At 45.7% G+C, this 15,014-nt stretch overlaps 1 protein-coding gene across 3 annotated transcripts in view; it reads left to right on the top strand.

Annotated features, from left to right (window-relative positions):
• Positions 1–15,014, top strand: part of CDH11 (cadherin 11) — a 154,541-nt gene that overhangs the window by 43,640 nt on the left and 95,887 nt on the right. The window contains exon 1 of one of the 3 annotated variants that reach the window (XM_019656577.1): positions 5,187–5,330. The exons of 1 other annotated variant lie outside the window; for it this stretch is intronic. The gene's annotated coding sequence lies outside the window, so the exon portion shown is untranslated. One more of the 3 variants, XM_019656569.1, reaches the window with a different exon arrangement.

Raw genomic sequence — 15,014 nt, forward strand, 5'->3', positions numbered from 1 at the left:
TGCTGGAGCAGAATCTGAATTTTAATAAGGTCCCCAGGGTTAACTGAGACCGGAATGGAAGCTGCTGGGCTTTTAGGGAAACTACTGGGCTTGGGGTTTAAGCACTTTTGAACTTTAGGGGGTTGTTGCTTCAGGGAAAGGTGGGGATTGCCAGAGCCAGTGATTATAGTCTGGAGAAGCAGAGGAGCAACATAATTGCCATCTTCTGCTTCAGAAACAAACTAAATGTCTCTGTGTTTCCATATCTGTGAATGAAGTCATTGCGGGCATTAAGCACACAGAGCACAGACACATGCATTTCTGGCTGACATGAAGCGAAAATATTTGAGAAGAGTCAGCTTTATCCTTGACAGGGAGAGAGGTAAGATGCTGCAAAGTCTTGAAGATCAAAAGAATAGCGACCTATATGATGTTAAAGCTGTTTTATATATCCCACCAAATATTTGTGAAATTTGATATTGCTGAGTTCCATAGCTGTGTAATGACTTGTATTTAATTTGAAAGGATTTCCTCCTTTAAGCACATTGTGTTCATTGTAAAGCCTGTACAGTTTCTTTTAAGGTGCCTCATAATTCACTTTTTCATGGCTTTGACGACAAGGAACATATTAGGATACTGTGTGGGTGAGAAGGTAGCATTTGCTAATTTTATTTTTCCTTCTTTTCTCTTTTGCCATTGTGTTTTTGCATTAGAGCACCACTTGTATAATTAGACTATATACTCATTTCTATTGCTATTAATTATTCTCTTTACATTAAACTTATACTTTTCTGCCACTTGTGCTTTATAGGAATTTTTTTTTTCTGGAGCCAAGAAAGGAAGGTACAGGTAATGAGCTTCCATATCGTGCTAGGCTCTTCGCTCCATCATCTCGTTTTATCCATACGTAATCTCCACTAAAGATGCGTATACCCATTTTTTCTCAGATAAGAAAATTGACATTTAGAGAGATTAAGTGATTTCCAGGTGTTCCTCTGTTGGAATGGTAGAGTCAGAAGTTACATCTACCGGTGTCTTTACTTCTCTGTGACCTTTGCATGGAGTGTTTGCCAAGGCACGAGAGCTCACATGGTGTTTTTTTTCCACTTAGAAATAACGTCGTGCAATAGAAAGTGTACAAACTGGATGGACAGTCAGGCAGCTCTGGGTTCCATGTATGCCCCTAACACTCCCCAGATGGCAGTTGGGGAGTCACTTAGATGCTCTTGAGTGTTAGTTGCCCCTCAGAAAAGTGGGGTTGACCGGAGCTCTATTTGTGTCTGCAGCATTAGAAACACCACACGCGCCCAGGACGGGCTGGATCAGCGGGAGCCCTTCTCGTCTCCGTCGTGTTCCCCACCTGCCCTCCGTTTGTGCAGGATGCGAGCCATTGAAGGAGGTTATTGATGACTTCTCCACAGGTGGAGACGCCACTCAGTGAGCCTCAGACAGGGAGGGTTTTCTTTTTGGTCTGTCAGGGTCACCTTGTGAAAGAGCAGAGAACAAGCAGACAGACCTGCCTTTCTAGCGGGGGGTGCACGGATTGCAAGAGGGGTTTGTATGAGGTAAATCAAAGAAAATTGTCTCGAGTTGGTACAAACAGAACTCGAGTTTAATGAGTGCTGGAGTGATGAGGCAGGGTTTGCGCTCTCTAGCTGAGACACACTCACTGCACCTCGAGGCGGAAGGCAGTTAGCTCCTTGGTAAACTCTTGGAGGCACAGGAGGCCTGGGACCAGCCACTCGCAGCCCTTCCCAAAGGCAGAGCCCTGGGCAGTCAGTGCGACTTCTTCATTATCGCAGCTCCTTGACCCAAAATAATAGGTACTATGTACAAGCCCCACCCATAAACCAGGTGTGGAGTACCCGGGTACTTGATAACACCTGGGGAAAATTACAAACACAGGTATATCCATGGAACTTCTTATTAATGTTCAACATCTTGAGTGCCTTTTTTTTGGACTTTGGGAAAAGTAATGTTATTGTTCATGTATCATACATACATAGATACTCATATATGTATTACCTCACAGTGAAAATTTAACCTTCATGACAGCTCCAAGAAGAAAACCTCATCATTTCCATTTTATAGATGAGATGGCGTGTTCAGAGACATTAAGCAACTACTCCAAGGTAACACAGCTATTTGGGACAGAGCTGGTCCATTGGCTGCCATGTCTACACTGGCTTTTCAGCAGTACCTTGTCCATGGCACATTGGGCTCTGCCCGTTTCATCAAAACAGATAAATTTTCCTGGCTGTATTGCTTGTAAGAGGTAGAGTCTCCCGAAATACTCTTTCGCTATCCCATGAAAGCCAGTGATTCAAAGGTCCTTGCCAAGGGATCATCATAAATCCTGTTTAGACAGAGAAATCCCTGAGGGAAGAAGGGTTCTTTGTAGCGGCCCACAGCCTGGAGCAAGTGTCCCAAAGAGGAAAATTTGCAACAATGTTGAATGAGCGCCCCGGGGCTTGTTTACACGGCAGGGGCACAGATGGTGGGGTTTGATGGACCATCCCCCTCACCCCACACCCCCCACACGGCTGAGGAAAGAAGGGCTTTTGGCCAGTGTTGTCTGAGAGGCCACTGTCACTGGTGGATTGCTGTAGTCCTCTGCCTGAGTTGCTGCTGAACTCTCCGGCACCAATCGAATACTTCTGACGGAATGGCCTCTACAAATGCGGGATGTCAAGGCTCTCCCTCCTATGCCCCGTGCTATTCAGGCGGGCAGACTGGCGTGCATATCTAGACCCCTGATTGATGGAATGGCAAGCGGCTGAACAGCAAAACCAGAAATTCCCTCATTGACCTATGACTGCACCCTGTTGCCCGATCTCATAATGTATATGATAAGTTGCTCTGTGATGAATGTGGTTTAGTGTAGTCAAGAGAACGGTGATGAAGCTGGTAGGTGTGTGTGTGTGTGTGTGTGTGTGTGTGTGTGTGTTTAGGGATGCTTTCTTCCTTTCACAAGGATATCCTCAAGTACGCGTGTTGTAAGAAAAAATATTCGCCATTTTTCCCACTCCAGGATGGAAGATGGGTTAGTATTTCCCTAATTATTTCTACACTGCTCTGTACAATAAGTAGGGTTCCTAAAGAACTGTTTTGCATACACACTCACTGTCTGAGAAAGGCTTGGACTTGGAAATTGAAGGAGAAATTACAAACAAGGGTACATCCATGGGAGCTTCTTACAAATGTTCAACTTCTTGGGTGCCTTTTGTGCCCTTTGGGAAATAGTGTTATTTTTCATGTATCTTAGGTATAGAGGAATTATGCCACAGCAACAGTCCTATAAGGGAGACACCATTAGGATCACATTCCAGATGGAAAAGCTAAGGTTCAGAGAGGTCAAGTCACTGGCCTGAGGCCACACAGCTAGTAAGTGATGGAACCTTTATCTGAACCCCAGGTTTCTGTGTCCAAAACTCTGCTCTTGTGCTCCTCCCTGGATTTTCATTGAAAGGTCATGAAAGAGTTAATTCAGGCGTATTGAGCTGGCCCTGTTTTATTACCCTCATTGGGAACTTGTTCCTTTGCAGCGCTAACCAATGCATAGCCCTGTCCTCTGTGACATTCTTGCCCCTGCTTCCACCCCCAGTCACCAGGAGCCAATGGGCATTTGCTTTTTTCTGTTCATCTGATTTAGAACAACAGAACAATAAACATTCTCTGCCTCTGGGTCCAAGGACTTGGCCTTGGGTTTAACAACAGTGGTTCCTATGAATAATGAAAGAGTTTCCACCCTGTCTGATGACAACCATGACATCAAAGAGACACATCAAAATGCAATTCAGGTGTTGACTTCCTCTCTCCAGGGTCCCAAAGCCTTAGCAGCATCACAGGCATCACCTGGGCACTTCCTAGATTTACAGGGTCTCAGCCCTCTGCCCCAGACCTGCTGGAGCAGAATCTGAATTTTAATAAGGTCCCCAGGGGACTTGCACAGCTGCACTGGGAGAAGCCCTGCTGCAGGGAATGCTGGGAAACAGGAGGACTTCCCTCCCAGTCAGGGCCAGGGCTAAGACGAGGGGCGTGAGTCCCTCACTCGGTGTCTAAAATTTAAGAGTGCCCCAAATGCAGTGATCATCATAAGCAATACTTAATGCAATATTTTAAAAATATATACATTTTAAAACATCTGCAATCTTCTCCTTTCTGGGTCGTTGGGAGAGACAGCAGGAGAAATGGCTGGAGGAGATCTGGAAAGTTTGGTTTCTTGTTTTCTCTAAATATTCTGAATTTTCAGCAAGTGCAACTGCATTGAGTCATGTCCATTTTGGTCTTCATACCCCCCTAATGTTATTAGATTTTCAAACACTGTAATGATACCCAAAGAATCTACCCTTAGAACCCGAACATTTAATCCCCCAGTTGAGTTCGACTGCGGAACACAGCTCATACTAATGATGATAATGATCACAATACCTGACATTTATTGAGAGCTTGCTCTATGCTGAGTGCATTACATGAGTTAGCTGATTTCATTTTTACAAGAACCCTGTAAGTTAGGTAATTGTCTAAGGTTACCTAGCTAGTAACGAGGGGAGGTAGAATTCAGATCCGGGCAACTTGGCCCAGCGTCTACTCTCTGTACTACTTCACAAATCTAGAATAAAATTGTATAAAATGAATTTACGTGGTATCCAAAGTTGTAAAGCAAATTTATGCATGCTTTTCTTTCCCTACAATATATAAGCATTAGGTTGCCAAGTGTTGTTTTAATTCTGAAAATCTGTCCCTTTTTATATTTTTTATGTGAAAATAAGTGCCCTTGGAAACAATGAAATGAGAGTAATAGATGATGGTAGTTGCCTTTTAGAAAGGTACATACAATTTTGGCTGCATTTTCTTTTCAATTAGGCCAGGAGAGGAAGGGAGAAGACACTTTTAGTTCTAGGGAAAACAAACATTCTGGGGTCCTCCCTGCAGTGCTGAGAGCCTCTGGGAGCCCAGGTGGGCCTCCATGGCCGAGCCCCTGCCTTTGCCTCTTCTGCCTCTGTTTTGCAGCAGCCCTCACACTTGTCTCTCTGGCCTGTGTCTGTGTGGGACTCATTAGCAGTGAGTGTGTGTCTCATCACAGTGGCTCATTCATGGGGCTGCCAGCAGTGCCAGGGATTGCGGGCTGCCTCGCTGGCCACCCTGGGAGGCTGCCACTCCGAGCTGTCCAGAACAAAGCTGAGCCACACCCTCTCGTGGCCCTGTAGCCTTTGGTGTCCTTACAGAAGATGCTCTAAGATCGAAGAGGGACGGTGCCTCTAGGAGATGGCATCGTCAAGGCTGGATCCTGCCTCTCGAGGAAGACGCTAGGTGGCCCATGGCTGCTTGGTGACCTTCGCGATGGTGGAGTGAGTAGGCACTGGAGTTAACAAGCCTGGCCTCTCCGTCGGTCAGTCTAAGTGCAGGGGCCAGGGACACTGCCCAGCCAGGACAAGGGACGGGAACGGTGGTGCAGAGATCCCAGCTAAGGGGACTGGCTTTGGTGGACACAGCTCTAGGTTGGCAGTGCCACTTCATTTATGTCCTGCCTGCACCGTAGTCGCGGTTGACGTCGTACCTCTGTATGCGTTTGCTATTTCTGTACTTTCTACTCAGGTCGTGATCTCTATCTGATTCTGGGTTTGTTTTTAATTCCGGCTCGGTTGCTGCTGCTGGCCTGTACTGTTGATCCTATGTTAGGAGTTTCCGAAAGTGTGTATGAGAGAAATGCCATGCGCTGGGTCCCCATGCCAGATTTTGTGGTGTCTGGGGACACACGCTTGGGGCACTCTTTCCATCCTCTGTCTTTGTCTGTCGGCTCCTCATTAAATCTTCCTGGGTCTGTGGAGTTGACTACCAATTAATGCCTGACCTAGTTACAGAGAGCCACTCCGTTGCCCCTTGTTCATCATAATAAATGCATCATAATGGTTGGTTCACCGTGACTCAGCGTGGACTCTGTTATTTTAGAGTCATTTCTATGTCCTTGGAGTGTGTGTGTGTGCATGGATGCATGTGTGTGTATGCATGTGTATCTCTGGGAGAGTGTGCGTGTGCACGCGCACACACGCGTGTGCGGTGCAGCCGCCTAAATGCAGGCTGACATTTCCCGTTGCTATGTTGGCACTTTGCTCTTGGACACCAGTCCTGTGGCTCTTTGTATCAGACAGTTGATGGGCTTGCTGGGCTCCCTGCGTTATCTCCTTTCATTTTCTACTTGGAGCACTTTCTCGGGAGCACGGATTCTCACATTCTCTGCTCTGGGTGTCAGTGCTGTTTGCCTCTCTTCTGCCAAAAGGCGCTGTGGAGTTACTCAAAGGACCTTTGGAACTGTTTGCTCAATGAATGAAGAGCTCAGCCCGGACAGTTGCTGGGACAGACATGCTTCCAACTGGTCTCTGCAGCCATGACTCACGCACTTGGCATTGCCTCTGCTGATCTCAGAAGCCATGTGGGAGGCTGGCGTGTCCCAGCCTCTGTGACCTTTCCAGCACCCTTTTACCTTGCATTTTGAAAGCTAGTCCCCACAAACAAGTTGTACTTATAAAGTAGTAACCGATCTGTGTTCTCCTCTTTAATTAATTATACATACATAATTGCCAATCAGAGCTTCTAATCAGGAGGAGTTAATCACTATTCACATTTATTTATTTACTGAGCGTCTTGTATGCGACTGACCTCTGCTAGGTGCTGGGAAGAGAAAAGTAAACAAGACAAAGTCTTAGGAGTTTCCAGGATGTAATATCCTTGTTATCTCATCATTTTAACTTGGGGAAAACGTATTGAGCACCCTATGTGCTGGAAGTGGTGCCGCGTACCTTGCACGCATCACCTCCTCCTTTCATTTTCAGAGTTCAGCAGTCGAGATGTTGCTTTTGACACGAGGAAACTGACACTTTGGAAGTTGAGTCCCTTGCTCCAAGTCTCACGTTTCATTAAAAAGCAGAGGCAAGGTGTGGACTCAGGATTGTTCGACTCGAAAACGTCCCATGACCTTTGTCACCAGCCCCCTGGGTTCCTTCCCGCTCTTTCCTGCTGGGTGGGTATTTGCTTTGGGGGCAGGAGAGTGCCCTGTGTTCTCGCCATGTTTTATGGCTTCCGATTGTTTCCTCCAATTTTACTGAAATACAACATTGTATTAGTTCGAGGTGTACAACATGATGCTTTGAGACATGTATATATTGCCAAATGATCACCACAGTGATTTTAGTTAATATCCATCACCTCACATAGTTACACATTTTGTTTCTTATGATGAGAAGTTTTAAGATTGGTTCTCTTAGCAACTTTCAAATATATAATACATTATTGTTTGACGTCTCAGTTTGTAAGTTATTTTGAGGTGTCTGGAAACCCTGAATACAAATAAGTCTATTGCCCCATAGAACAGTGGAGCTTTGAGCTTTCTAAGAATTCAGCTCACTCACCTCCTGATTGTTTCGATGGGGAAACTGAGGCTCTGAGGAGCAAAGGGATTTGCCTGTGGTCACACAGTGTCAGAGTCTGGGCTTGAACTCAGCACCCCTGATGCGCAGGCCACTTGTGTTGGTCACAGCACATTCATTTGTTGCTGGCTAATGTATTCTGGTCTAGGTAGCAAATCTCAAGGGATCTTCAGGGTCCTTCTGTCCAGGCTTGAGGGTAGACGGTGATGTATGCTCATTAAGGGCAGGGGTCTAATTTTATTCATCACCATCCCTAGTCCCCAGCACCATAGGTGGTCACCAGGTGTGTGTTGAAAGAAGGAACTGGATGAAATGAAGGGGCCTCCTGGGATAATCTTCTAGTGCCATGTGTCTGGTAGCTGCTGACCTCCCTTCTTGGACCCTTCCGCGCCAGAGAGTATTTTAGAATCAAATTGATGGTATCAATATTTAATTTGACACTTTGATGATTCAGTCATTTAGTATTGTACACTATTTTCCTGTTTCTATTTTGGAATAAGTTGGCTAGTCCTTTTGGCATCTCCAGGCAGAGTAGGTCTTTTTATGGTCCTACGGGAAAAGTGATGCAAGATGCTCAGTGATCAGACCACTGGTTCACGTTGAGTGTGGCCGGCTCACATATCTACCCTGCCAAAGAGACGCTTCCGGTGGCATGATGAGACTTTATAAAATTACACGTTGATGTTTAAGACAGATAATATTTTTAAAAATTATATAAGAAAGGAGGACGAAGGGGAGGGAGGGAGGGAACTTGTAGTTCATTCACTCTGACTCATAAATTGCCCTGGTTTTTCTCCTCCCTTCCAATATTCAACTTAGAAACATTTTTATTTTTTTATTTTTTTTTAGCTGAGCCATCCTGCTACCTGTTGGCAGCTCAGCGGCTGCTCAGCTCGGGCTGGACTCGAACTGCTGTTGCTCAGAGCTCAAAACTCTTGAGTGAGCTCTTAACCAACTGAGCCACTCGGCCGGCCCTACTCAGAGCTCACTCTTGAGCGAGCTCTTAACCAACTGAGCCACTCGGCCGGCCCTAGAAATATTTTTACATTATCGTAATCAGAGTAAAGATTTGTTTCATCGTGAACCATGTTGAAACATCCCAATATGTTTGTCCACATTGCTTTACAATTCACAGAATTGCAACTTTGGGAAAGGCCTGCTGTTCCATCCAGGGTGTGTATTGTGTCTTACTTAAACATTCTCCTATTACAATAAGGTAATTTTAACTGTATGTGAATGAAAGGATACAATTCTTATTGGGAATCTGAATGAAGGAGAATGGGATTGTAAAAGATTTGCAATACCTAGAAGGTTCTGTACTTCAAGTCAGTTATGCCATATGAGCCGGCTTGTTAAAGCTTCATTGCTTTATTTCCCTAGTGAAAAAATAATACTTGAAACATACATAGAGAAACCTAGAATGAGTTCACATCAGAATTTCGGGGGGGTCCTTTTTCTATTTTTTAAAACTTAAAAAACATTTAGATGTCATTAAAAGCAGGCATCTTTCTTAATTGCTAGGAACATTTTCCTCATTTCTGAAAATGGGTGGCATTAACTGGAAGACAAAACAATAGCAATAAAAGTTCAAAAAAAAACTGCTTAGGTCCGTAAGCTTCTTCAGAAAAATCTGCTTGAAAAGCAGAAAACTGTGGAAGTCAATCCATCTGCTCAGTTTCAGGTCAAATCTGTTAGGATTAGTTCTTTCAGGAGGTTTCAGGGTTTTGGGGGATGTGTCTGCTGAAATAATCTGGTGATGAGCTGACTTGAAAGAGAAGGTTGAGAGAGCTTTCATTAACTCTGTTTGCATCATAATTTGGCAAGGTCACTCGAGAGAATCTTATTTAGGACACTAAAAATAGACAGTCTCATAGATCCAATCATGCCATCATCTCTCCTTTTCCTTTAGTCATGTCTTATTTTGGGAGCTCTCTTCATTCATCTCACCCACCTGCTTCCTCTGTAACTCTGTATTTGCTTTGGGTAAGTTAGTGGTCCCCGTGTGTTGGGGAAGAGAGGACGGCAGGGAATTTCAGGACCTCTGGCCAACTGGCGGCTTTGCTTTGCAGTTACCATACTCTCCTGCCTGCCCTCCCTCCCTTCCTCTCTCCTTCCCTTCCTTCCTCCCTCCCTCCCTTCCTTCCTTCCTTCCTTCCTTCCTTCCTTCCTTCCTTCCTTCCTTTCTTCCTTCCTTCCTCCGTTCCTTCCTTCCTTCCTTCCTTCCTTCCTTCCTTCCGTCTTCCCTTCCTACTTCCCTCCGTCCCTTCCTTCCCTCCCTGCCTCGCTCCCTCCTTCTCTTCCTTTCCCTCCTTCTCTTCCTTCTCCCTCCCTCCTTTTCTCCCTCTGCCTTAGGCCCCCAATTCTAAAAGATGTGTTTTATGTCCGCAAAGAGGCTGGCATACAGAAATGCTCAATACATGATTATTGAATAAGTGAGAGGAAGAATAAATGAGTGAATGGTCAGCGCTGTGGTGAAGGCCAAGTTTTAGATGGGTGGGGCTGAGAAGGCCTCTGCCTCCCTTGCAGGCATATCCTGTTACTGTTTTAACACCCCTTCTTTCCACACCCTTGTACCTCCACGTCCTCACATGGAATCTGTTCACTTCCTGTGTGTGTTCTATCACTGTCTAGTCATCTGTCTGTTGTATACATCTGTCCATATCTAAACATGCACATCTGTTCAGAATGAGGTGCTGTAAGCATTCAGAGGAGGCATTTAACTCCTGGATTCATTATGTCTTTCCTCTATATTCCATAAATTTCATGCAGATTTTTATAAACAAAATCTTACGCCAACCCCTCCCATGTATAGAACAAATAAAGCCGAGCTCCTGTGATTAAATACAGGAAAGTGGGAAGAGGAGGGGGTCCCACACCCAGCTCCCCACGCTGCCTTCACCCACTCTCACCTCTGTAGCAGCCTTCGGGGGACCCTGAAATACCCAGTCTGGCAAGCACAGTTAGTAAAATCACTGGCTATGTCGCCCCTAAGTTTCCATTTGGCTCCGACACCCTGTGACTTGTGACGTCCCTTAAACTTCAGGCCTGGTCTGCAGCACATGCAGCTATGATGCAGTAGGGGCTATGGGAGCTGAAAAGGATGCAGGCGTCAGTGCTGCTGCTCCTCATAAGCCCACAGGGATTGGGAGTGGCAGGCAAATGGTCGGGAACTGATGCCCTAAAACAGCAAGGTGTCCTAGGACCTCAGGCCCAGATGACTGGTAAGAGATTGCGAGCAGTAGGTGTTGCCTCTCCTTCCATCAGGTGCTGACTGAGCATGGGCTCTGCACAAGGCATGCGTGTGCTGATTCAAAGGGGTACTAAGAAAAAGGACACTCGTGGTTTGCTGTTCACTTCTCTGCTCACGTTCTTACTCTACCACTGGATGGAAAACTCAGCAAGGAGAGCAGCTCTGTCTGTTGGATTCTCTAGGTCTTGACCAGCACCTGGCACATAGTAGATGCTCAAGAAACATTGGTGACAGAATATATGGTTAACAGATGATAGCATAGAGTGTGTGTGTGTGTGTGTGTGTGTGTGTGTGTGTGTGCGCACAAATTTAGGAAAGGAAGGTGGGTTATCAGGAGGTAACAATTTGGCCAGGGCCCTAAAGGACAAGGAGAAGTTTGTGAAGAACAGAAGAGGCACGTGCGAAGGCAAAAGTAGAAGCAAAGGTAGGGAAGAGTGAGACGCCATGGTACGCTGAGCAAAGGAGCCGCCCAGGTGAAGCTGAATGCGGGCTGAGCCCCCTGAGGACAGGCCTGCCCTGGGGAAGAGCGGCGGTGGCTAGGAATGGGAGCGCTGGACTCCAGTGGCCTGGGTTCGAATCCCTCTAAGCTGGGTGCCTGGGGTACATTACTCCTCCTCTCTGTCTTAGATTTCTTCACTCTCAGGTCGGCGTGACGGTCCATTTAAGCACAGGACTTGGAACAACGGGGGCTTGGTGATTGTTAGAAATAGAAGAGGCCCACCCAAGGAGACCTTCGGTGCTTTGGAACCAAGAGTGGCATGAGCAGGCCACGGTTCAGGGTGAGCCTGTTGCAGCGGCTGGCTCTCATGTCCTCCCGCATCCTGCCCCAAACCCTTCCCCCACCTGCTAGAGACTGAGTCCTCCACGTGCCAGCGACGCTCTAAACTGCCGAATAATTCCCCTTCTATTATGTCTACTCGTTGCCTGACGCAGGATCATCAGTTCTTTTTTTCTCATTTTTATTGTGTAAAGCAGGACTACTATATGTTTCTGTATGGTATGCGTCTTTGCAGGCAGCCTGAAATTCCCTGTGGACTAAAACAGGGTGTGCGGAAAAGGCATGTGCAAAATGCATGACATGAATTATAGGGGGAGGCACACGACGGCTTCTGTGCCCAGTGAGTTTTCAACCTAGTTTCTTCTCCACGGAGACCTACATTTCTGGAGAGTTACTCAACTCTGCTCCTGCCTCGATCACTAGGTCAGCGCTGACATGCATCTCTCTGTAAGTCTACCTCCGCCCTTAGAAGAGAACCACTGTCATCCTCGTAGGCCCCGCGCACACCCTGTTGTATTGCGGGTACTGCAGAAAGACCCTGGGGTATGGGAGGGAGGCGGGGCTCTGCGGGCTCTGCCCTGCACCCACTTCAGCTTAGGGCCTCCGTCCCCCCATCCCTCAAATAATGACAGTGCAATGGGTCAGTGTTCCCCGCCTTTTAGTCACTCTTGTTTGTCCTAACAATATCTGGGCACCACTACACTGTTACTTAGTTAATATATTCTTTTGAATCGCTGTGCTTTTCTTAAGTATTTTGGAAGAAAAGTATATCACTCTCATTGATGGCATCCCAGTACCTCTTGCCATAAATTGAAGATAGCCCCAAAATAGGTAAAATTAAAAGGAAACAATATAATTGAGTCTTCACTGAGCCTGAGACTGCTTTCTCTGTGAGATTTATTCAGGAATCACTACAAGTCAGAGACTTTCTCTTTGCTGAGCTCCGGATTGAAAAGGTCCTTCTTGATTCATTGTCATTTAATAACAACAGTAATAATTATTGTTATTGTTATTATTATTATTATTATTATTTATTGGGCTCCTATTGTGTCAAGCATTGTGTGGGCATCTTTATATTTCTTTATGTTAAATCCTTAAAACGGAAAACTGATACAGTTTTGATGATGATGATAGTGACTAATTTGTTGAAAGGGTGCCAGAAACAATAGCGCACATAATTTGCATGCACTGTCTCATTTGTCCTCACCTCCTCACAGCTCTGGGAGGTGTTACAGCCTCCGTTTTACTGATAAAGAAAGAGTCCTAAATCACAGAGCTGGTAAGGAGCAGGGCCCCACGTGGGAGTGGGAACAGCCCGCTGGACTCCGAGCTCCACCCCCAGCAGGGGCTGCACTTCCTGCCAAGGTCTGTCTAATTCCACAGCTTGGCCACCTGCTCTCTCTCTCCCTCTGCTTGCTCCATGACGTGCCTGCTTGGTTTGGCTCCTGGACAGGGTCTTCTGGCTTTCCCTGAGACCACCAGACCATCTTGTCAGGGACTGAAACCTGGCCGTGTCCACACTTCACCCTGAGAGCTAAAGAGAGACCTCTCTTGTCCTCAGGGTCTTCTGCACAATGTGATGTCCTCTTAAAGGCGATCTTCGTCATAGGACCAGCTTTAGCTCATGAAATCACAGGCTCCTGTTGAATACTGGAGAGGGAAAGGCTTCTAGAGATCCTGTAGCTCAGTGTTTCCCCAAATATGCTCAGAACTCTGCGGAAGGGAGGCGGGCTGCTTTTAGCTGGACAGCTGATTATTTCAGTTACAGAATTCTGTAGACTAGACTAGGAAAGAGCCTTATTGACCATCCAGTCCACCCTGGTGCCCAATGTCAAAATTCATTTTATAAGTTGCTGGATGAGGAATGTGGTTTAAATATTTCCAGAGATGAGAGATCAACATGTGAGGTGTGTGTGTGTGTGTGTGTGTGTGTGTGTGTGCACGTGTGTGTAAATATTTCTCTGACTTTGTGAATATGGAGATTTGCAGAGAAGTTGGTTTCTTAGCTGTATGGAAGTTGCCCAGATTTGATGAAATATTAAGAGATCCTGGCTGTATCAGGCCTTTGCTGGTCTTCATTTTGGGGGTGCTTCACTAGCGGATGCTCTCTCTCTGGATAGCTCAGGAGCCTGGTAAAGTGATGTAGTCCTTAGTCATTTTTTAACACTCATTGGACTAGTTCCCTAACTTCGTGCCCTAATTTATGACTGGAGAAAGCTGTGGAGAATAGCTATTGGGTAAACTGCTATAGATTCAAGCTGCCTATGTCCAAATCCTGGCTTCACTGCTTGGTGGCTCTGTAAATGAGAGCAACATTACTCAGCCTTTCCGTGCCTCAGGTTCCTAGTTACAGGACAAAGAAAATCATACTACCTGACATATAGGATTGTTGTAAGAGTACATTATATATTGTGGGAAAGTACTTAGCCTGGGACCTGGCACATTACAAACTCTCAGTAATGTTAGCAGTCATTTTTGCCTGTTTGGATCAAGTTGTGTCTACGTAACACCCAGTTTCTGGAGGTACAGAAGAGCTGAAAGAGTCAGCATCATGTGCATGTGACTGATATGTCTGTAAATCCTCAAAGATGATTAAATGTGTCAGTTGGCATCGGAAGTATTTGGGAAATATCAATTATACTTTTTCAAACTCAGTGCTTACACAAGCACACGGATCTACTGTCAGTCAATCAAGAAGTACCTATTAGTTACCTACTCTTGTTAATACAATTGTTTGCAAAATGATAGCCTGTTTTACTGATTTTAACTATCTTAGGAAACAAACCAAACAGCTTGCAGTTGCTTTTATCAAGGCTGAATAATTTGGGCCAAGTAAGTACATCATTACAGTCCTTAAAAAAAAACTACAAATCATACAGCTATAAAACTACAAATTTTACATTTGCCATGTGACATCAAGTAGATAAAAAGGTAATAGATTTTCAGAGTTTCAGTATTTTTTAAAAATACAGTTTTATACTTGTTCTTTTTTTAGCTACTTCCCATTCATCTATTTTTCCAGTAAGACAAGCCCTGGAGAGGGTTAGCAGTGTACTGACCCAGGCCAGACAACAATGAATATAAGATGTGATTTCTGTCTTCAAGGAATTCAAAGCTTCCTTGGATGCAGCACGGGAAGGGGCAGACTGCCACAGTAACAAAGAGCTCTGCCTGTGGGAGAAATCAAGAAGTGATGTAGTGTTCTGGGGGAACCTGGGAGCCCTCTGAGTCCACACCTGGGAGTGAGGGGCAGGTCCCCCACAGTTATGCTAACACTAAACTGGAGGAGAGTTCAGATGAGTGAAGCGTGAGTGCAGAGAGCCTCAGAGGTGTGGAGCCTGCTGGGCTCAGGGATCAGCAGGCCTTAGCTGGACAGGAGGTGAGGCTGACGGCAGACCCGGGAGAGAGACACCTGAGCTGTGTTCACGTGTGTGCACATCTAACCTGATAGGGAACCATGTAGTTTTAATATTGCCACATTTTTTATGTAAACATGGCCACCCTCGTAGGTGGTTTCCGTGAAGAAGGGACTTCGTTTTTCCATGTGCATTGCTGTCAGATGTTGGGATGATTTGTTCAT

This window comes from Hipposideros armiger, unplaced genomic scaffold, assembly GCF_001890085.2.
Source record: "Hipposideros armiger isolate ML-2016 unplaced genomic scaffold, ASM189008v1 scaffold_9, whole genome shotgun sequence".
NCBI lineage: Eukaryota > Metazoa > Chordata > Mammalia > Chiroptera > Hipposideridae > Hipposideros > Hipposideros armiger.